Below are 23,585 nucleotides of genomic sequence, written 5' to 3'. Positions count from 1 at the left end.
ATCTAGTACCATAATGCCTGAGCAAAGAATAGATGATTTGGTAGATTTATCAAAACAAATTGTTATTTATCAAAGGATAGAAGATCAAAGGAGAGATTTAGAAGATAAAACCGTACTAGAGGAAGGTGAATTCTTGGCTGAAGTTGGAAATAAATCAGAGATGGGTGACCTTCCTTTTTCTCAGGCTGATTATCTCAGGCTGATTATGACTTTCTTTTGGATGATCCTCCTCCCCTAGATGATGTGATTAAAAAAGGAGAAAACTCAAAGCATAAGCCTAACCAAAGAAAAAGAGCTAATATTAAGAACATTACTAAAGGGGTAGAGACTAGAAGCAACAAAATAGATTAGCAAACCAAGATAAATTCTCTTGCTTCTACTCTAGATAAATCTAGAAAAAGAGCAGAACAACATTCCAAGGTGAAACCGAATGTTGGTCCTCTAGAAAAATTTGGAAGAAGAACCACTAAGAAAACCAGAGAGTTAGAAAGTATGCAGAATATTGCTGATGGTAGGCAGGCAATTATTCTGGATTTTTCCCCTAAAAAATAGATTTGAAAATCATTACTTGGTATATTAGGGGGTTGAACAGTATTCATAATTTGGATATTGGTAGGATTTTGTTAGAGAACAAAAGCTTGAGTTTCTCTCAATTCAAGAAAAAGCACTGGAGAAAGAACATTACTAAGGAAGTTGTGACTAGGAGAACAAATTTGATCAGCAATCCTAGGTGATTTTTTTGGTCTGGGAGGATTCTCTAGTTGCCTTGCTTTCCAGTCTATTTTCTTTCCAGGTTCTAGTGTCCTTGCTAGTTTCTCTTTCTGAACACTTCTGTTGGTTTCAGGTCCTTGCTTGACCTGGTTTAATTGTATTGCTAGTTTCAGGTTCATTTAAAACTTGGTAAAACTTCATGGTATTTCTTTCTTTTTGATGTAAAGGGTTTCAGGGCCCCTTCAAAACCTACTTTTATCTTAATCTATAACAACATGTGATCTTGCTTTTAATCAGATGTAATATCTTACTATGAACGAATAGAATACAAAGTTCAAGTCTACATCTTCTATCTTGATTTTCTTTTTTGTTCACTCATCCAAGGGGACCCACTTGGTGAGTGAACTACTTTGCTAGAATAGATTTCATTTCCTTTTTTATTTCTCTGCACAGTAGAATTCTATTGTTCCTGTAGCCATTGATAACATAATCATTGACCTGTTCCTGCAACATAGGTGCATAGATAGATTTACTATTTGCAACATTACTTTAAGCTCTAAGATAAGATGCCATTTCAGTTCCTGGTTTAAGTCTCCTTCAACATTTCCTTTGTTTTAGTGGTAATGAATTAAAGATGAATCAATACTTTGCAGCCACCCTCTCAAACTTATGCTCATGGATTGACAAAATAAAATGAAGTTAGTATGTTATTCTTAGGAAAAAGTTAGATTTCTTTAGAATAAATTTTTTTGGGGGGGGGCGGGGGGGGGAGGGGGGGGCATGTGAATTAGTTATTCAAGGTCTCGATGTACTGATAAAAGTTTTTCTTTGCTTAGCTCAGTAAACCCATAAAGAATTCATATACATGCAATCACTAAAACTTGTAGCTTGTTGTTAAATCAACCATACAAGAAATGTAAAAATAAAGCACCAACACATTTGACACAATGATTTAATGTGGAAACCCAATTTGGGATAAACCATCAATAACATGCTACTCATTTCTCACTCTTTTGAAGTGGTGTCTTGTGAAAGGCCAACCTTGTTAAAGGTTACAATACACACTATTAAATGTGACCTGGTTAAGGGATTTTATCACCCTATTAAAAGTCAGCCTTGTTAGAGGAATTTAAGCCATTCACTTTGAATGCCACCCTATTAAAGGATTTTATAATGATTGTTAAGTCAACCTTAGTCCAAAGGATTTTACCCTAATTGATACAATTGTGAGAGACTAACAATAGAGCTTGATCTAATTTGACTTACAACTGACATGCATATTTCAGATCTCAATTTAGTCCTCAGTTCACTTTGGCTTTCATTCTTTGCAGCTTTGATAACTTGTTCTCCCTTCATGCATATCTCTCCTTAAGCCTTCTTTCTTGGTACACTAATGCAATCACCTTCTTGGTCACTTGACAAAGCAGAGTCCTTGTCTCTATTCTTTCCTGGTTTTCTCTGACCTTTTCAATATCTTACCCCTTGACACTTTGCTTCATGACCAGATATTCCTTAAATAAGAAATTAAAATACTTTTGTCACCTTGTTCTCCATCATCCATTTTAGGCTTTAGATGGATTAGGTAAGATATAATGTATCTAATCCATATCTTATCTCTTCTAGAAACTTCTTCTAAAATCCACTAGAATCCACCTAAAAATGGTTTACTTCAAATTCTATGCCACCAACTCATCATCCTTATCTTCCTCTTGGTTTACAAAATTCAAGAAAACAAACTTGTCAGATTAGATTTGGTGAATCTTTGACTTTTCTAATAATGCAGTAGCTCGACATTATTAATCTTTTGATGCTCGACACATATTGTGTTGCTCAACATTAACTGTGAGTTCACTCAACATCAACTATGTTTTACTGATGCTTGATACCTATTATGTTTTGCTCGTCATTGATTGCTTACTTGACATACACTAGAATTTTCTTTTACTCGGCACCAATTGATTTTTTGCTTGGCTTGAACTAACTTTACTCAGCTCCTACTAACCAACTCAGTCAAACTTGGCAGATAGTCTTTGAGTAACTTGTTCTTCTAAAGTTTCTAAGTGTATCTAGCCTTTGCAACCTTAAGTAGATTATCAATACATCATATCATCACTATCTTAACTAATCCTTGTACTTCATTACGTAAGCATAACTCAACCTTTTCTCTAGGTGCTATTGTTACCTCTTATTGATCAAATCCTCTTCATCAATCAACTAAATGATAGTACTTGAATCTTATAAGCAATTATCTTACTAGCAAATAGAAAGTTTGACATCAGTGGAAAAACAATAATTGAAATACAATTTATCCTTCAACAATCTCTTTTAGCAATGATCTTTTCAATCAAATTTCAACAATCTCCCTCTTTGGCATTGATGGCAAACCAAACTGATCAACCAAGTCATCTAGATGGTAAAAAAAATTGTTCAACCAAATTGACTAGGTTAAAATAGTAAGACATTACCAAAAAGAAATGTTGAATCAAAATTGCTCCCTCTATCAACAATTTCATTCTTTTGATTAGGGTACAAAACTCCTTTCTTATGACTCTCTCTGAGTTTCTTTCTTATAACTCCCTCTTACTAGGTAGATTAATTATACATGTGTTTACCTCTAATCTTCCTCTGATATTCTATCTACCTTTCTAATCAATGTCTCCCTTTTTGTACTTGCTCCCTCTCGAAACAATAAACCTGTTGATCAGTAGAATATCTTCCTCTTTGAAAAATATGCTAGACATATCATCTTTTACATTTTAACATGAAGATATAGACTTTTGCAATTTTAGCATCTTTGACCAATTTCTCCCTCTATCACCTTGCTTGTGACTATTTTGGAGTTTTCAACATTCTGATTACTTCAGGTAGCTCCTAAAGTAATATCATTTGCATCAATTTGTATTATTTGAGCAATCAACTTGTTTGATGCAAGGCAGTTCTCTGGTTACTTATATTGCCTTTGATAGGGATATAATCCCTAATTTACCTCTTAGATATTAATGTGCTTACTTAGGTAATGGCTTTGTGAAGATGTCAACAATCTACTCCTTTGTATTGACATATTCCATCGTCACCTTTTTGTCTTCTACTAGCTCTCTCAAGTAATGATACTTGATTGCAATGTGCTTTGTCTTTGCATGCATCACTAGATTCTTTGATATATTAATAGCACTGGTATTATCACAATAAAGTATCACTGGAGTTGTGATCTCTTCCTTCATTCCTTTGAGTAGCTATTTGATCCATACAATGTTTGTGTAGTTTATAGTAGCAACAACATATTCAGCTTCAGCTGTAGACTATGATGTACAACTTTGTTTCTTACTAGTCCATGTAACTAGTCTCTTGCCTAAGAAAAGTGCTCCTCCATTGGTGCTCTTTGTGTCATCTATGTTACCAACCCAATCGACATCAATGTAGGCTCTTATGTCAAAATTTTGATCCTTCTTATAATATAGTCAAAACTCCTCTATACCTTTCAAGTATCTCATTATTCTTTTCATAGCCATTAAATGATTTTCCTTGGGATTTGGAGAAAATATTGCAACTATCCCTACAGCTAAAGCAATATCAGGTCTACTATGTACAACATATTGCAACTTACCAATCATAGACCTGTACATTGTTTGGTTTACCTCTACTGAATCATCATTCTTGGACAATTTGAGTCTTGTTGTCATAGGTGTGCTTACTGGTTTTGAATCCTCCAGTCCAACAATTTTTAATATTTCTTTGATGTACTTTAACTGAGTAATGTATATTCCATACTTCATTTGATGTACTTGTAGTCCTATAAAGAATTTGATTTCTCCAAACATTGACATTTCAAATTCATGCTTCATCTATCTGGCAAAATCCTTGCATAGAGCATCTTGTCCTCCAAATATTATGTCATAACAAAAATTTTAGATAACATAATTCCTTTACCTTTTTCTGTCTTTAGATAGAAATTGTTGTTATCATCTATTCTCTTAAATTCAATTTTCACAAGATACTTGTGAAGTCTCTCATACCATGCTCTTGGTGCTTGTTTTAAACCATATAGAGCTTTGTGTAGTTTGCATACCATGTATTTATTGTTAACATCAACAAATTCTTTTGGCTGTTCTATGTAAACCTCTTCTTCTAGTATGCCATTCAAAAATGTAGATTTAACATCCATCTGGTAAACCTTAAATCCTTTGTAAGCAGCATAAGCAAGAAAAATTCTTACTCCTTCCATTCTTGCAATAGGGAAAAATGTCTCCCCATAGTCAATTCCTTCCTCTTGTGCATATCCTTTGTAAACCAATCTTGCCTTGTTTCTTGTGATTTCTCCATTTTCATCTAACTTATTTCTAAGCACCCACTTGGTTCCAATCACATTTTTGTCTTTTGGTCCAGAGACTAGACTCCAAGTTTTGTTCTTCTCTATTTGCTCAATTTCTTCTTCCATGGCTTTGCACTAGTCATCATCTTCTAATGCATCTTTTATTGTCTTGTGCTCTTTCATGCTTAGTAGACATGATTCACTTCTTAATCTATTCCTTGCCATTGGCCTTGCATCTTTGTTTCCAATGATTTGATCAGTAGGATGGCATCTCTATCAGTTATCTCAACATCTCTTTCATGTGTATCGACCTTAGAATCAGAATGTGTGATTTCTTCATTTTGCAACTCGGTGTCTGAATGTAGCTTAGTTCCTAAATGTAACTCAACATTCATAGGGTGAGACTCAACAGTCACTGAAACTTGTTATTGGTTTCCAAATTGATTTGCAACTTCTTCTTCTATAAGCATTCCTTCATAGAAATATACAAATGATTTGTATACCTCTGGTTCTTTCATGGATTCTTCCTCATGAACTTCTATATACTCATCAAAATTTAAATTTTCATTTTTCGTAATCTTGTTAGTGTTAGTATTTAAACACTTATAAGCTTTACTTCTTGTGGAGTAACCAAGGAATATGGCTTCTTCACTTTTTGCATCAAGTTTTTCATTTCTTACATCCTTACGAATGTAACATTTGATTTCAAATACCTTAAAGTATTTTACATTAGGTGGATATCCATACCATAATTCAAAAGGTGTAGAATGTGTACCTTTCTTGACTTGTACTCAGTTCAGGGTATAAACAACTGTACTGATAGCTTCTCTCCAGTATTTCAAAGCAAAATTCTTTTTAATCATGAGTGTTCTTGCATAGTTCATTAAAGACCAGTTTCTTCTTTCAACTATTCCATTTTGTGGAGGTGTTCTAGGTGCAGATGTCTGTCTTTTGATCCCTTTGTCATTACAAAACATCTCAAATTTGTTTGATGTGAATTCTCCTCCTCTGTCTAATCTCAAGCATTTTAGACTTTTTCCTATTTCTTTTTCAACTCTAGCCAAGTACCACTTAAACATTTGAAAAACATCAAATTTCTACTTTAGAAACATGACAGTTATCATTCTAGAATAATCATCTACAAACAACATTATGTAATTGTCTCCCTTGTACCTTTACACATAAATTGGTCCACACAAGTCAGTATGAAGAATCTCTAGTATCTCCTTAGAGGTGTAGGTTTTTATTTCAAAACTTGACCTTTTCATCTTGCCTAGGTGACATTGTTTGCATATTATATTTTTAGGCTTTTTCAACTTAGGCAGACCTCTAATCTTTCTCATGTTACTGATACTAATCAGGTTGTCAAAGTTAACATGACATAACCTTTTGTGCCATAGCCATACATCATCAAATTTTTCAATAAGACATGTAGCATCCACTATATCAAGGTAAAATAGATTGCTTCTAGTTTGATCTCCTTTTCCTATCAATTTCCCATCTGTGTCATAGATCTTGGCAGTCTTGTTTTTAAATTCAACTCTACATCCCAAATTGTTTAATTGTGATATACTCAACAGATTATAATTTAACCCTTCAACATAATAAGCATTATCACATGAGATCTTGTTTGTTAGTTTAATGGAACCCTTTTCTTTTATCAGACATGGAGCATCATTACCAAATCTAACACTATTTCCATCATAATAGTTTAAGGTAACAAACTTACTTTTATCTCTAGTCATGTGATGTGAACATTCACTATCAATGATCTATTTGTCATTTTTGTTCACACATGACACAAGTGCAGTTGCCTCATCTTCATCTGATTTATCTTTCATTACAACATAAACAACTTCATCATCATGTTCATCTGAATCATCTTCTTCAGCAATGTAGCACTTTTTGCCTTTATCTTTGTAATCCTTGCTATCTTTGTCACCATCTCTATAGCTTTTCTTCTCTGGACATCTAGCAGCAATATGACCTATTTCATTACAATTGAGACAAATGATAGGCAAATTACTTTTGAATTTTCCTTTTCTTTATGGAATCTCATTGCCAGCAGTGCTTCCAATTGTTCAACATCTTCCTCATCTGTGTCACTATCACTGGACACATGTTTTATCTTTCTTTTCATCTTCTACTTCTTCTCATTATAATCTTTTAATAGAAAATTAGACTTGAAAGCTGATTCAAGACTCTTTGGTTTATAGTTGTCAAAGTTAGATAACTCAAAAGTAGTGAGTCTACCTACTAGACCTTCAAGAGTTAGGTTGTTCCCTGGAATGCATCTCAATTCTTGGATTGCTGATACTCTAATGCCATAGACAAGCAGTAATGTTCTTAGGACTTTACTTAGAATAGTGCCATCATCTATTTGACCGGCTGCACCCTTAATTTCACTAACCACTTCTTTTATTCTAGCAACATATTGAGCAATGTTTTCACCTTCTTCCATTCTCATGTCATCAAACTTACCTTTCAGACTTTCAAATTTAGTGTCACAACCTTTGATGTCATCAAAATCTACATAGCTTAGGGTAGAGGCAATCTCCAACATTGCCTAATTGTGTTCCTTCTTCTTTTTCATATCTTTGGCAGTAGGAACTCCAATAGGGTCAACATGTTCTATTGTGATGGTGGATTGTGCATGATCTCCAATCCCTCCAAGATGCAGCTTCATCAAACTATGCCATGCAGGAAAGTTGTCTCTGTTCAACTTTGGTATATCTCTCTTTGATATCTTGATCTTTGTGCTTCTAGTACCTTCAAACTAGTCTTCCTTAGCAGATGGCTTTGATACCAATTGTTGGATCTCTTTAGAATACCTAAGAGGGGGAGGGGGTTATTCAAGGTCTTGATGTATTGATAAAACTTTTTCTTTCCTTAGCTTAGTGAACCCTTAAAACATTCATATACATGCAATCACTAAAACTTGTAGCTTGTTGTTAAATCAACCATGTAGAAATGTAAACATAAAGCATCAACACATTTGACACAATGACCTAATGTGGAAACTCAATTTGGAAAAAACCACTAGTAACATGCTATTCATTTCTCACTCTTTTGAAGTGATGCTTTGTGAAAGGCCAACCCTGTTAAAGGTTACAACACATACTGTTAAATGAGACCTAGTTAAGGATTTTTATCACCCTATTAAAAGTGAGCCTTGTTAGAGGACTTTAGGTCATTCACTTGGAATGCCACCCTGTTAAAGGATTTTCTAATGACTGTTAAGTCAACCTTAGTCCAAAGGATTTTACCCCAACTGATACAATTGTAAGAGAGTAATGGTCGAGCTTGATCTAATTTGACTTACAACTCCCTTGTAGATTTTAGATCTCAATTTAGTCCTCAATTGACTTTGGCTTTTATTCTTTGCAACTCTGACAACTTGTTCTCCCTTCAAGCATATGTCTCCTTAATCCTTCTTGCTTGGTACACCAATGTAATCATCTTCTTGGTCACTTGACACAACAGAGTCCTTGTCTCTATTCTTTCTTGATCTTCTCTGACCTTCTTAATATCTTCCCCCTTGACACTTTGCTTCATGACCAGATATTCCTTAAATAGGAAATTAAAATACTTTTTCTGCCTTATTCTCCATCATCCATTTTAGGGTTTGGATGGATTAGGTAAGATACAAGGTATCTACCCCATATCTTATCTCTTCTAGAAACTTCTCCTAGAATCCACTAGAATCTGCCTATAAACTATTTACCTCCAATTCTGTGCCACCAGCTCATCATCCTTATCTTCCTCCTAGTTCAAAAAATTCAAGAAAACAAACTTGTCAGCTCAGATTTGGTGAATCTTTGACTTTTCTAATAATGCAATAGCTTATCATTATTAATCTTCTGATGCTTGACACATACTGCGTTGCTTGACATCAACTATGAGTTCACTCGGCATCAACTATGTTTTATTGATGCTCAACACCTATTGTGTTTTGCTCGACATTAACTATTTACTCAGCATACACTAGAATTTGCTTTTACTTAGCAACAACTGATTTTCTACTCGGCTTGAACTAACTTTCCTTGGCTCCTACTAACAAACTTGGTCAAGCTTGGTAGACAGTCTTTGAGTAACTTGTTCTTCTAAATTTTCTAAGTGTATCCAACCTTTGCAACCTTAAGTAGATTATCAATACATCATATCATCATTGTCTTGACTGATCCTTGTACTTCATTACATAAGCATAACTCAACCTTTCCTCTAGGTGTTGTTGTTACCTCTTATTGAGCAAATCCTCTTCATCAATCAACTAAGTAATAGTACTTGAATCTTATAAGCAATTGTCTTACCAACAAATAGCAGGTTTGACATTAATGACAAAACAATAATTGAAATACAGTTTATCCTTCAACAATCTCTTTTAGCAATGATCTTTTCAATCAGATTTCAACAGAAAATACATGATTCTATCTAATCATGGAGTTAATGTGAAAGCATGTCCAATCCTTTGTTACTGAGGTATTAAGTTGACCAACCATTTTTGGTGTCATATCTAGGGAAGGTGTCTCGTATCTAGGGAAGGTGTCAGTGTAATTCAACTTTGAAGTCATTATGTTAGTTTAGATTTCACATTATTTTGCATGCATAGAAGAAGAGACCTCCTTGGGTGATTTCTTCCTTGTAATATTTAGGAAGACATTTTTAATCCTGAACCTAAAGAACCTTAGAACGAGAATGAAGAAGAACCTTTTGAAAATCCATTCACTACTGCTCAAGAATGAATACCCTCATCCTTTGATGAATCCTTGCATTCGAATGATCTTTTTGCTAAACTTGAATACCAAGATAATCCACTTGCCCTTGTCATCTATCAAGCACCACAACTAGTACCTCCTCCACGAATGGCTTAGCCTCAGCCTCAAACACCATTTCCTTTTCCTATCCCTCCTTAGTAGGGTAACCCAAATTTAAAGAATACACCTGTTGCTACACTTCCCAAGTTTTATGGCCTGATCACTACAGACCTTGAAGCCTTTCTCTTTGAGTTTGACATCCTTTTTAGAAGTTATGACTATATAATTGATGCCCACAAATTGAAGTTGTTTCCTCCTACCCTTAAAGGAATTGCTTTGAGATGGTTCATGGAGTTGGGTGCCAATGTTGTAGCAGATTGGCCTGCAATGAGAAACTTATTTCTCACAAAGTATAAGGAATATTACAGGGGTCAAGATTTGAAAGGAGATGAAATTTTTTAAATGTCCCAAAAGGATGATGAAACTTTGGAAGATTATGTTTCTTGGTTCATGTTCAACCTATAATGTAATACATAACACCATCTAAATGAGGAATCAAAGAAACATCTTGTTTTGAGAGGTCTAAATGATGGAAGCATTAAAGCTCTAGATCTTATGGTAGGAGGAGATATTAATCAAAAGACTTGGACTAATATACAAAGTATATGCTTGAATTATTCCAAAGCTACTATGAAGAAAGGTAGGGGACTTAGAGATCTACCACATAAGTCCAATGACAATTCAGGAGTATCCAAGATGGAATTATCCAATTTGCTGTCAGATTTCAAGCAAGACACCATTAATGATGTAGCCACTCAGCTAGATACCATGCAAGCCAGAAGAAAGAAAGATAAAGTTGATGCCATGTTGACCGAATACTGTTAACATTGTAGAGAAAATAAAAGACACTATAGATTTAAGTCTGTTGCAAGTTTGGAGACACAACCAATGCCTATTGAGTTCAAAGCCATTGATGAAAATGGAGAGGTGTTTTATGTCACTCAACAAAGGCCATGGGCTCAAAGACAAGGTATGCCACAAGATCCTCTTCAAAGTTATAATAATAATAATCAATGAAAATATTTTTAGAATACTATGTTGGAAATCTGATTGAAAAGATCATTGATGGAGAAGATTGATTGAAAGAGGGAGATTGTTGTTAAAAGAATGTTTTCAATCATTGTTTTGTCATTGATGTCAAACCTACTATTTGTAGGAATGAAAATTGCTTATAAGATCCAAGTACTATCACTTAGTTGATTGATGAAGAGGATTTGATCAACAAGATGTAATAAGAGTACTTAAGGGAAAGGTTAAGTTATGATATTGAAATGAAGTAGGATTAGTTAAGCCAATGATTAAATGATGTATTCATAACATACTTGAAGATACAGAGGTTGGTCACACTTAGAAACATTGGAGGAATGAGTTGTAATAAGGTTGACTACAAAGCTTAAATTAAGTTCATCAGTGGGTGTCGAGAAAGCTAGTTGAAGCTGAGCAAACTCTGAATTAGAGCAGAGCAAAAGGAAAATCTAGTGTGTGTTTAGTAAACTTCAGGTGCCGAGTGAAGTTCAAGTGCCAAGCAAAGTAATAGGTTCCAAGCATTAGAAAATCTTAGTAGATGCTGAGTGAACTTTAGGTGCCAAGCATTAGTAAAACATAGTAGGTGCCGAATAACATAGTATGTGCCGAGTACCAAAATTTCAATAGTGCTGAGCTGCTGCATTATTGCAAATATCAAAGATTTTCTAAATCTGAGCTGACATAGATGTTACCTTGAATTTTGTGAACTAGTTGGAGGATAAGGATGATGAGCTGGTGGTACAAAATTCTATGTAAACTATTTTTGGGTGAATTTAAAAGGATTATTCAAGAAGTTTCTAGATGAAGTAGAATGTGGGTTAGATTCAATGAATCCTACCTACTCCATACAAATTGAAATTAAAGAATGGAAGGATCGAGCAGGAAAAGAGATTCTAAACTTCTATTTAAGGAGTCATAGACCAAGAAGCAAGTGCTACTGCTGGTGCACCAAATTTGTGAAGTGGTTAGAAGGGTGTCTAAGAGAAGACATCTAGGAGAAAGAAGAACAAAGAACAAAGACTCTGCTTTGATGAGTGGTCAAAGAGAGATGATTGCACTGGTACATTGAGCATAGAGACTCAAGGAGTTAAAGCTTAAAAGGAGGGCAAGCTGACAGAGTTGTAGAGATTGAAGGCTAGACAATGTGAATAACTAAAGAGTGATATGAGATCAACAAGTTAAGTTGTATGTTGTAATCAGGTCAAAGATTTTCTAATACTCTCTAGCAATTGTATTACATATGAAAATCCTATGGACTTAGGTTGGTTTAATAGCCATTTGTAAATCCTTTAATAGGGTGGCATTCCAAGTGAATGTTCTAAAGTCCTCTAACTAGGCCCACTTCCAACAAGTGGTTAAATCCTCTAACAAGGTCAAATTTAACAGTGTGTTGTAAGTCTTTAATAGGGAAGGCTTTTCATAGGGCATCACTTCAAAAAAGTGAGAATTGAGTAGCATGTTAATGGTGTTTTCCCCCAAATTGGGTTTCCACATAAATCACTATGTTATGTGTTGGTCTTTTTATGTGTTATGCTTGCATGTTGATTTACAGTAACTTGCTAAATAGGAAAATTAAAGCTTGGATGAATGAATGGTTGAATGGGCTCACTACACTTAGTGAAAAAGTTTGAATTGGACAGTTAGACTTTGAATAACAGATTCACCCCCCCTCTTAGTTATTCTAAAGCATTTCTAACATACTAGTTTTAGTGGAAATAATAGTTAGCAACAACCTCAACAAGGATGGCAGCAACCTCACCAAGGTTGGCAGCAAACTCAAAATTGGAATACCCAACATAGTCAAAAAACCCTACTGCCATCACCTCAACAAAAAGCTCTACTGCATCCTCCTATAGCCACTAATACTCCTCCCAAGTGGACCCAACTACTAGTTCAGCCTAATCCTCATTTGAAAAATACTAAACAACACATTCAACAAAAAAGTTATGCCATCTCATTGAATGATATTCACATAAGGTCAGGCACCACTCTTCCTGCGCCCCAAAAGCCTATAATAACTAAAGTTGAAGATCCTCCAATTGAGCATATAGATGAGTCAAATTAGAAGAACTCTCCTATAGCCAAACAACCTCCATTTCTCCATAGGTTGATAGAACAAAGCCAACCTGTAGAGAACCATGCAGTAACTGATTTGCTTAATCAGCTAAAGCAGATGATAGTAAAAATACCATTACTAGATGCTATTAAGGAAGTCTCTGCCTACACTAAAGCAATTAAGAAAGCATACATTAAACAACCAGGAAGGAAGAAGAAAGATCCCAAAACCATTCATGTCCTAGGAAAATCTCATTTAATTCTGGAAAAATTAACTGTACCTAAATAACCTGACCCTGGGAGTCCTATAGTTATAGCCACTATTCATGGGATCTAAGTTCAAAATGCTTTGGTTGACCTAGGAGCATCTATTAATGTCATGACAAAGGAGGTATTGTCTCAGTTGCATATCACTGGCCTTAGAGAGACACCCACCATACTTCAACTTGCTAATATATCTACTATTAAACTAGATGAGATAATAGAAGATGGTATAATCACCTTAAATTCCTAGGAGTATCTAGTTGATTTTGTTGTTCTCTCCCCAAAGGCTAATATGGGAGGATATCCTTTAATTTTAGGAAGACCATGGTGTGCCACTGTAGATGCCTAAATAACTTGTTGACCTAGAAAGATGATAATATCTAATGGTATTCATACCAAGAACCTAACTTTATACTCCCCTACTCAACCATTGTTACTAGATGACCAAATAATCTGGCCAGATTTGGGTGATGATGATCCAGAATTCAATTCCATCCATTAGTTGATGATGATAGGTAGAGAATCATTTATAGCTACTCGAGAAGAAGATGAAATAATTTCATCCATTATTCTGAATGAATATGGAATAGAGCCTCAAGTGTGCTCTCAAGCTGAATGTATCTTAGAGACCATATTACCATCCTTGAATTCACCACATCATTCAGAAGCTTTACAGTTTCTCCACTTATTATTACCTCATGAGATGGATTCTTCTTCTGTTGCCCAATTATTCATGGTAGATAAGGTTATTAAGATGGAAGTTAGTCTAGGCAAAGAACTAAATGTAAACAATGCCTTATCACCCTCTCAATAGAAGGTTATGTTGTAGTTACTATAGGAGAATCAAAGAACATTTGCTTGGGATTACATGGACATGAAAGGATTAGATCGTATGCTTTACACACAAGATTTACATCAACCTTGACTTCAAGCCTATTTGATAGCCTCAGAGGAGAGTTAACCCTATCTTAAAAGATATAGTTAAGAATGCATTGATAAACTATTAAGTGCTAGTTTTATGTACCCCATGTCTGATAGCCAAAGGGTTTCGCCTATGGTTATAGTACCTAAAAAGCGAGGAAAATGATGAGTTTGTGTTGATTATAGGGAGCTCAATTCAACCACTAAGAAAGACCATTTCCCATTGCCATTCATAGACCAAGTCCTTGATGACCTAGCTAGCAAAAAGTATTTTTCTTTTCTGGATGGTTTTAGTGGTTACAATCACATATAGATAGCCCTAGAAGATCAAGAAAAAACAACTTTCACCTACCTATGGGGAACATTGCCTACTCAGTTTTGCCTTTTGGCTTGTGCAATGCCCCAATCACATTTCAATGAGCTATCATCAATATCTTTTTAGATATATCTATTGACTGTATGGAGATCTACATGGATGATTTACTATTTATGGTGCTACTTTTGAAGAAGCAAAATAAAATTTAGAAATAATACTCAAGAGATGTCAAGACTATAACCTTTCCTTAAATAGTGAAAAATGTTTTATGATGATGGAGGAAAGTCTAGTGTTAGGCCATTTCATCTCATCTAAGGGCATCCAAGTAGATCCAACAAAGATTGAAGTAACTAGTACCTTGCTTATGCTAGAGAAGCAGAAGGTTGTACATAGTTTATTGGGACATGTTGGATATTATACAAGATTTATTAAAAAAATTAGTCAACTTGCAACACCTCTCTGCAATCTACTCAAAAAGGATTCTAAATTTTCTTGAAACTCTAATTGTGCAACATCCTTCTTCTAGATTAAGGAAGTTCTTACCACAACACTTGTTCTAAGAGGACCCAATTGGGGACTACCTTTTTACATTCATATCGATGCCCCAGACTATGCTATTAGTGCTATGCTAGGAGGAAAAGTAGACTCAGTTGAACATGCCATTTATTTCATTAGTAAGAATTTGCAAGGTGCAAAATTTAGTTACACAACCACTAAAAATGAATTACTTGCAGTCATCTATGCCCTCAATAAATTCAGGCACTACATTACTAGATATGAAATATTTGTTCACACTGACCATTCTACTATAAAATATTTGGTAAAGAAACCTACAATCTCAGGAATATTGGCTCATTGGTTGCTACTCATGCAAGAATTTGATATCACCATAGTTGATAAACCTAGTAAGGCCAATTTGGTAGTTGAATTTCTCTCTCAGTTATATGTCCTTGATGATCCTGTAACAATTGATGATAGTTTTCTAGATGAGCACCTTTTTCTGTTGTGAGCATAGAATCCATGGTATGTAGATATTGCTAACTACCTCACCACAGGTAAAATGTCAATTCACTTCTCTGCCAAAGAAAGAAAGTTACTAGCAGAGAAGAGCTTTATCTATTCATGGATTGTTGGATTTATGTTCTATACTAGACTTGATCAAGTCATGTGTCACTGTCTAAGAGAGGATGAAACATATGATGTCTTGAAGGCATGTCATGATGAGCCCTGTGGAGGTCACTTTATAGCCAAAAGAATAGCTTTCAAAATCCTAACAATTAGGTATTGGCCAAGTTTGAACAAGGATGCAGCTAGATACACAAAGAAATGTGACAAGTGTTAATGAATAGGAAGACTCACTAAATCAAATGAAATTCCCCTACAACCTCAAGTAGTTGTCATACCCTTTGAAAAATGGGGGATTGAATTTGTAGGACTTATTGAACCTTCTTCATAGGAAAAATCCTACATTTTGATTTGTACTGACTATGTAACTAAATGGATAGAGGCTAAATCCATGAATCACCCAAGGGATATCAATGTGGGAAAGTTCTTGTATGAATCCATCTTTACATAGTTTGGCATCCCTAGGGAGTTGACATCTAATCAAGGGGCTCAGTTTACATCCAATTCGATAACTTCTCTTATGAAGGAGTATACTATTAGGCATGGTAAATCATTACCTTATCATCCATAGGCTAATGGTCAAGTAGAAGTTACTAATAGGGAGATGAAATCCATCCTCATCAAGACTGTAGCACTCCATAGGAAGGATTGGGCCACACACCTTCCTGAATCTCTCTAGGCTTATAGAACCACCTGGAAGTCTACAACTAGTTTTACTCCATTTAATCTTGTTTATGGCAAGTTAGCACTAATGCCTATAGAATTTAAATATAAAACATTGAGGACTACCTTGGAGCTCAGGATGGAACTCACTATTGCACAACAAGACTGAATCCTGAGTTTAAACAATCTTAATGAATGGAGGAAATCTGCATTGAACAATACTGAACTCATTTAGCACCAGAGAAAATAGTGGCATGATAGGTTTATCAAATAGAAAATGTTTGTTTTAGGAGATTTAACACTCCTTCATGACTCAAAGTACTAGCATAATCTAGGAAAGTTCCAAACATGCTGGTTAGGACCGTATGAGATTGTTTCCATATTTCCAAATGGTGTAGTTCAACTATCTACCATTGACCCTATCCACTTCAAGTTACTTTTCAATGGCCATCATCTCAAGCTTTACAATAAACTAGTTATCCATGAGTAGTTCCTGTAGTAATTCCAACACAATGAGGATATTTTCGTTCTTGTAGCCAAAGAGTCTAGGTCTCCTACCCTGGCTCCTAATACTTCTTGACTTCGTTCAAGGCATTCATAATAAACAATTTCTTCACCATCCAATCTACTTCACCTTCTCTCTCTTCCATCTTACCATTCCATCCCATCACTCTATTAATTTTGATGATCTTTTCCAAAACATCTTTCCTACAGTAGTTGCTAGGTACCTACCGCATAACTTTGCATGCATTTTATTTTTATTTTATTCATGCTTTGTTAGGATTTGGTATTGTTTATAATTATTCACTCTTACATATCCTATCCTAGTGGGATCAATGTCTTTTCCTAGTTGGTCGGAGGGAAATATTTAAATATTTATTTTCAAATCAATTTCAAATTGCATGTAACTTCAAAAGTTAATTGAGATGACTGGAAGTAATTGAATGCTTAATGTCATATGTTGATGACTTGTCCTTATGTAATTGCATCATTATGAAATGAAGGACATTAAAAGTAGTAACTTATCTTTTAATGATAATTTGTAATGTGTTCGGGTGATGACCCTATACACGAGCAAAAATTATGAAACTTGATGCAAGAAGGATACTATGAGATATTGTGCATTAAACTCTCCAAGTACACACTGCTTTTCTAAATTAACTAGTGCTAGTGCCATAATATTGCAAACTTAGATTCACCGAGCTTTGAAACATCAATTTTTTTTTGCCACAATTTAGCTGGAATCAACAATGTGTGGAGGTCTCGAGAGAAATGAGCCAGTTGATCACCGGGTTCTTTTGGGTTATGTAGTCAGTTTTGAAATGTTTAGAAGAAGGGGGATGGTTGTATTATTGTCTTAGTTTAAAATGATTTGATGAAGAGGTCACTCTTAAATTCATGAGTACCTTAAAGGGTGCCATTACAGTAGTTAAAGACCTAAGAATTGAGTTTACAGAGGAGGTGTAGTCGAGGTCACTGGGTTTCCCTAGGAAGGCAAAAATTGGGAAAAAGAGTTTGACCTACACACAGCTAGGGTACAATTTAGTATATACCAGGATCCTCCATTGGACATTGACAAGAAACAAGGTCCTTCTAGATTATCCTTGCCAATAGAGTTTATTCAGCCAATAGTGTTTATCATCCAATACTTCACGTGTGAAGGACATTACACATACCTACATGCCCTACATTTCAAGATGTTGGCTCACCTACGACATGATTACAGACAGGTAAACCTTCCAAAATTTTTGTTTAATATTGTTAAGAAGCAAGCTTCTCTAGTACATTTAAGAAAAGACCAACCTATCTCTCACTATTGCTTAATAAAATTAATCATAGAAAGGGAGTTAAATAAGAAAGCAATTGGGACATGTGAAGAGTTTTTACAATTAAAAGAGGTAGAGCCTAGGTTGTTTGATCCTAGAGGCCAGGGTGTTGGACATAGGGAAAGAAAATCTACTAGTTTCTATAAAGTTGTTCCTAGAGCTGAAAAAGCTCCTGAAGCCTCTTCCTCTAGTTTCAGACTGACTAAGAAGAGGATTTACAAAGTTGAACACTCCATTGCTAGCAAAAAGAGAAGCAAAAAATGTAGAAGTTGCTATTGCCCTTGAGACCCCATCATCTGCTAAGAATAGGTCTACCATTGAGAAAGATAAAGATAAAATTGTGGAACCTAAAGCAGAAAGGTTAGAACAAAAACCAGATGAGGAGAGTAACCTTGATGAAACCCTACACTCTCAAGAGGAGGAAGATCTAGAAAAATCTTTTGAAGCACCTATGGTGGAAATACCTGTAAGCAAGAGGAAATGAAAGAATCCTCCATGCTTGTTAACACCCCCCATGAGGTGAAGTGTGAGACTCTTTGAGGGTAGGATTCCTAAAACCTCTATTCTAGTAGTTATGGCTGAGTTTTTTGAATGTGAAAGGAGTCTTCTCTAGAGGAAAAATTACAATAAAATGAAGCTAGTGAGAATGAGAGCAAAACCCAAAATCTACAACCAGAAGTTGATTGTAGTGTTGATTATGTGCTTATTGAGAGTGATAAGGAGTCTAATGAGCTTGAAATATCTGAGGAGTTTGAGGAAAACCCTAATATGCAAGATATTGGTGAAAATTCTGTAGATTTCCCTTTAGAAGATTATCTAGAATTCAAACCTAAAATTGTTAAGAAAGTAATAGAAAAACTAGATCAAGAAGGGTTAGATACATTAGCTATAGTAGCTACTGAATCTAATAGGGAATAAAATCTGGTGACAGTAGTTGTCATGAGAAAAACAGAATACTCCACACCATAGAATGTCAACAAAACTTCCTGTTTGGCACCTGAATGGATAGACCTCTTTAATCAAGAGTCATTGCCACCACCTAATCTATCTACACCTTTGTTTGTAGGCATTAATTTATTTCAACAATTGTTATGGGAGAGAGATCAATGGAAATTGGAGAAAGAAAAATTAAAACATTTTATTAATGAACAGAGTTACCTATTGAAATAGAGTTCAGATTAGAATGAAGTCCTAAAGAGAAGAATTGAGCATATCACAGGATTGATTCCTGAGTTGATATTTTCCTACTGAGTTGGCATTCAATAAACCAAGATGTCAAATGAATTGACATTCCATAAACCATTTTTTACATTGAGGCAATATGTTGTTCATATTCTTGTTTATCCTCCCTAGCTAAGAGGGAGTGTTGGTGTTTGGTAGCTGCAGTCAATTAAACCTATGAGGCTATAATATAAATAAATAAATAAATGAGATATTATATAGTTTGTTATTTTATTAATCATAATGGATATACATGTCTCTCCATGTGCCATTTCCATTACATATATGAGGAGACTGATGCATTTGAAAATCATATACCAAAAAAATGACAATGCAATTACATCTATAATCGGTCCTAAGAAATCAACAATAGGTATTCTAGAAAGAGTGGTAGAAATAGGGATAGAAGGTTCAACAATGGTGGAAGAAAGAGGAGGGTATCCTAACTCTTGATCATATTCTTGTTGGTATCTCTGACCATTGTTGTTTATTAGTGTCAACCACTTACTCATTTACAAGGCAAAGTCAGATGGTCATCACTATGACCGAGATACTCTATATGTGCAGAAGTGATATAGTAAGAATGAGATTTGAGGTTAATAGCTGATATGTTTAATTTCAAGTCAACTGAATAAATTTACATTTACTGATATGACTCTGTGTAACAATGGATAAGGCATTGGTCATCAATTGAGATACAAATTGAGACAGTCATTTAGTTGCATAATTCACTTTTAAATCAAATCAATTATCTAAAGTCTATGAGAATGGATTACATGTTCATCATTCACTTATTGTAATAGCTTTTGAGTTTATAGTTAGTTGTTGTAAATCAATAGTTAATTTTAATTTCAAGAAGATTAAGAGACCAAATATGCTCTAAAGGGATGTGTGATGTGAAAATACAAAGAAATGTTGAAATTCCTAGGTAAACTCGCCTTGGTTAGCGAAACCTAAAGTGTAGGAAGCACTCTTGCTTCATTAGTGGGTCCATATCTAAATGATTTTTTTTGAAAAATGGAAGTAGCTAATCCCTAAGTATACCTTTATTTTATATTTTAGTGTTGTTTTAAGATCTATAGTTTTAAAACACCAACATTAGGGATGTGATCAAAAGGATTGAAGATAGTGAACATGAGGTGTAGAAGCAATATGGGAGGAGCTCACATCACCCATCTCACATGCAATATGAGCACAAAGTGACCCTCTGTCAATAAGATATATTTTAATGTAACAAACTCATGGGGATAATGAGGTAAAATTGAGGTAAGATATATTAATTTATTATTTTGATATTAACTAACTATTTCTATTTTTAAAAGGTGAAGAAGTAGATTGTTATTTTTGAGTAAATAGTTAAGTTATCAATATACCTTTATTGATAATGAATATTTCAATAATATTCATTCATCTGTTTAATATGATATATATATTATGATTAAAAGTATAGTTAATAACTATATATGTATATGTGTGTGCAAGACAACATGGATTTTCAAAACTAAGTTATATAAATAATATTTATTTAAGAAATGATTGATATTTTATGAGATCAATATAATATCTTAAAAGGTGAAAGAAATTCAATATTATATGTGTAATTATCACTTTAGTGATATCAAAGATGGGGGTGTACATATAAGTATTTATTTATTAAGTTTTTTAATTATTTGTTGATTATTCTTATTCTTATTTGTTTTTCTATATGTACTATAAGAGTTGTGTGCCTTGATCTTTTTCATTTGAGAATTTTACTATAGGAAGAGGGAGTTGAGATTTAGAGGGAGCCTGGCATTTCATTAGAGGCAACCTTGAAAGAGAGGGAGCATATAGAAGATGTCACTAAATCAACCTTAGGTGATCTCGATCATATTAAATTAGAGGGAATAAGCCATGTTAAGATGGATTCTCTAGTGACAAATAAACTGTAGCAATTAGGAAGACTATGATTTACGAACATAATAGTCCTTGATCATATCAGATTCAGAGGGGGTATGACACTTCATTAAAGGAAAATTTGGTTGAGAAGCTCATATGATTTAATTTCAGTGGAAGTTAAAAAGCACTTATGTGTGACTATATGAATTTAATGGGCCCACCCCCTATGTACATCATGAGGAAGTGATGAATTCCAAAAGATGTCACTTGTATTTGCAAAAGTTATTGAAAGGTGACAATATTACAATAACTTAATTCTCTATTATGATGAATATCTTATGACGTCTATGCAAGATTGTGATATGTTATACTTTCCATGGTGGATGTTTATATGGTATACATTATTAAGAATGTGAGTGCACATAACTTATGAACATTTAAGCACCTAGTGAATGTCAGATGAGTTGACATTCACAAATATCAAAAGAGTTGGCATTCAAATATAAAAAGAGTTGATATTCAAAGTCAAATGAGTTGACATTTGCTTAATGAGTTGGCATTCAATAAACTAGGACTTCAAATGAGTTCGAGTTTGGTAGCTTCAGTTAGTTAAACCTACGAGGCTATAGTGTATATATATATAATATGAGATATTATATAGTTTGTTATTTTATTAATTATATTGGATAGACATGTCTCCCCATGTGTCATTTCCATTACATATATGAGGAGATTGATGCATTTGAAAAAGTATATACCAAAAAAATGGCAATGCAATTACATCTACAATTGGTCCTAAGAAATCAATAATAGGTATGCTGGAAAGAGTGGTAGAAATAAGGATAGAAGGTTCAATGGTATTGGAAGAAAGAGAAATGTATCCTAACTCTTGAGCACATTCTTGTTGGTATCTCTAACCATTATTGTCTATTAGTGTCAAACACTTAGTCTTTACAAGATAGAGTCAAATGGTCATCATTGCGACTGAGATACTCTATATAGGCTGAGTCATGTACATAAGTAAGTATGTACCTATCTCTATAGGATTCAAATAAGTTTTTGTGTTACAGAGTATTTTTGTATATGTGCTGAGCTCATCAACGTCTGAGCAAGTCATCAATGACTAAGAAAGTTTTTGAGAATATATGTGTCGAGTTACTTAGTATGTGCCAAGCACAATGAAGGTTGAGCAAAAACAATGCCAAGCATCAGGAAATAGAAAAAGGCCAACCAAAGTAGATTTTTTATGAAAGTCAGCAATAGAACAAAGTTTTAGGAAAAACAATTATTAGGCTAACTTGGAAGGGATATTTAATTTTTGAAGAGGTTGTTATAGAACATTTAATAATTTTAGAGGTTGTTACAAAACATTTACACATTATGGATCATAGATCCCTATGTTCCGTGTTTGATGATTAGGATGAAGAGGCAAAATATGGAATCATCTAGAAAACTCTTTACGAAACTCTTTAAATAGCAATGATCTTAACCTAGATCATATGCTAGTAGAGAAGAATATGAAAAGAGTTTATATGCGAACATGAAGCTATTGACAAAAAAGTATTGAGATCAAATTAGAAGTCATTGAAGGGTTCTATTATCATCTAACAGACCGAATGACCTAGTAATTGTAGTGAAGTGAAAGGGAAAGACAAGCATACAAGATCAGAGGAGAGGATCAGTTAGCAAGGAGAAGACTCAAAATTAGCTTACAGAGGAGACCGAGAGTTAGGTACTAAATCAGTTTTAATAGACTTGAATTAGGGTAAATCTCTCAACAAAATGGTCTTAATAGATATTTGTAAATCTCCTAACAAAGTCCTTACTTTGTTGTGTGTTAAATATTCTAACAAGGTGAGTCCTAGTAGTCTCTTAAGCCTTTAATAGGCTAGACCCCTCATAGGATAGATCATATTTTATGGTCAAACATTGTACCCTTAACTAGTTAACTTTATCACTGTAGTAGTGCAGATTTGTGGGTGTCATCCCCACCCCAATTTTATCTTCACTTTAGAGGGTTTCTGGGTAACAACTATTATGTTATGTGTTTTACTTTAATGCATGAGATTAATTATATTTATATGTTACAACAAATTTACATTACTAGTTTTATATGCACAAGCTATTGATAGAAGTGGATGAATCTGTGAAAAGTTTAAAGTATTTAAGATTTTGATTCACCCCCCTCTCAGTATCTAGTTTATCCTATTTATTCCTCCAACAATCAATAATTTCATCAAATATTTAACATAAGTATTAATAGGGTGATATGTACCATGCAAGATAGAAAGTTTGTTGTCATCATTATTAACAATATTCTTAAGAGCTTCAATAGCGACAACACTATATTATGATGCTGATTTTCTTGAGCAAGCCAAGTTTTCAATTTATCAAATTCACTAGAAATCTTATCAACTTGTAAAGGATGAACTCTTAAAGAATCATCCTCATCATGA

The sequence above is a fragment of the Cupressus sempervirens genome, chromosome 11 (assembly GCF_028749045.1).
Source record: "Cupressus sempervirens isolate cs-2001-9-10 chromosome 11, ASM2874904v1, whole genome shotgun sequence".
Classification (NCBI taxonomy): domain Eukaryota; kingdom Viridiplantae; phylum Streptophyta; class Pinopsida; order Cupressales; family Cupressaceae; genus Cupressus; species Cupressus sempervirens.
Note: the sequence above shows the minus strand (reverse complement) of the source record.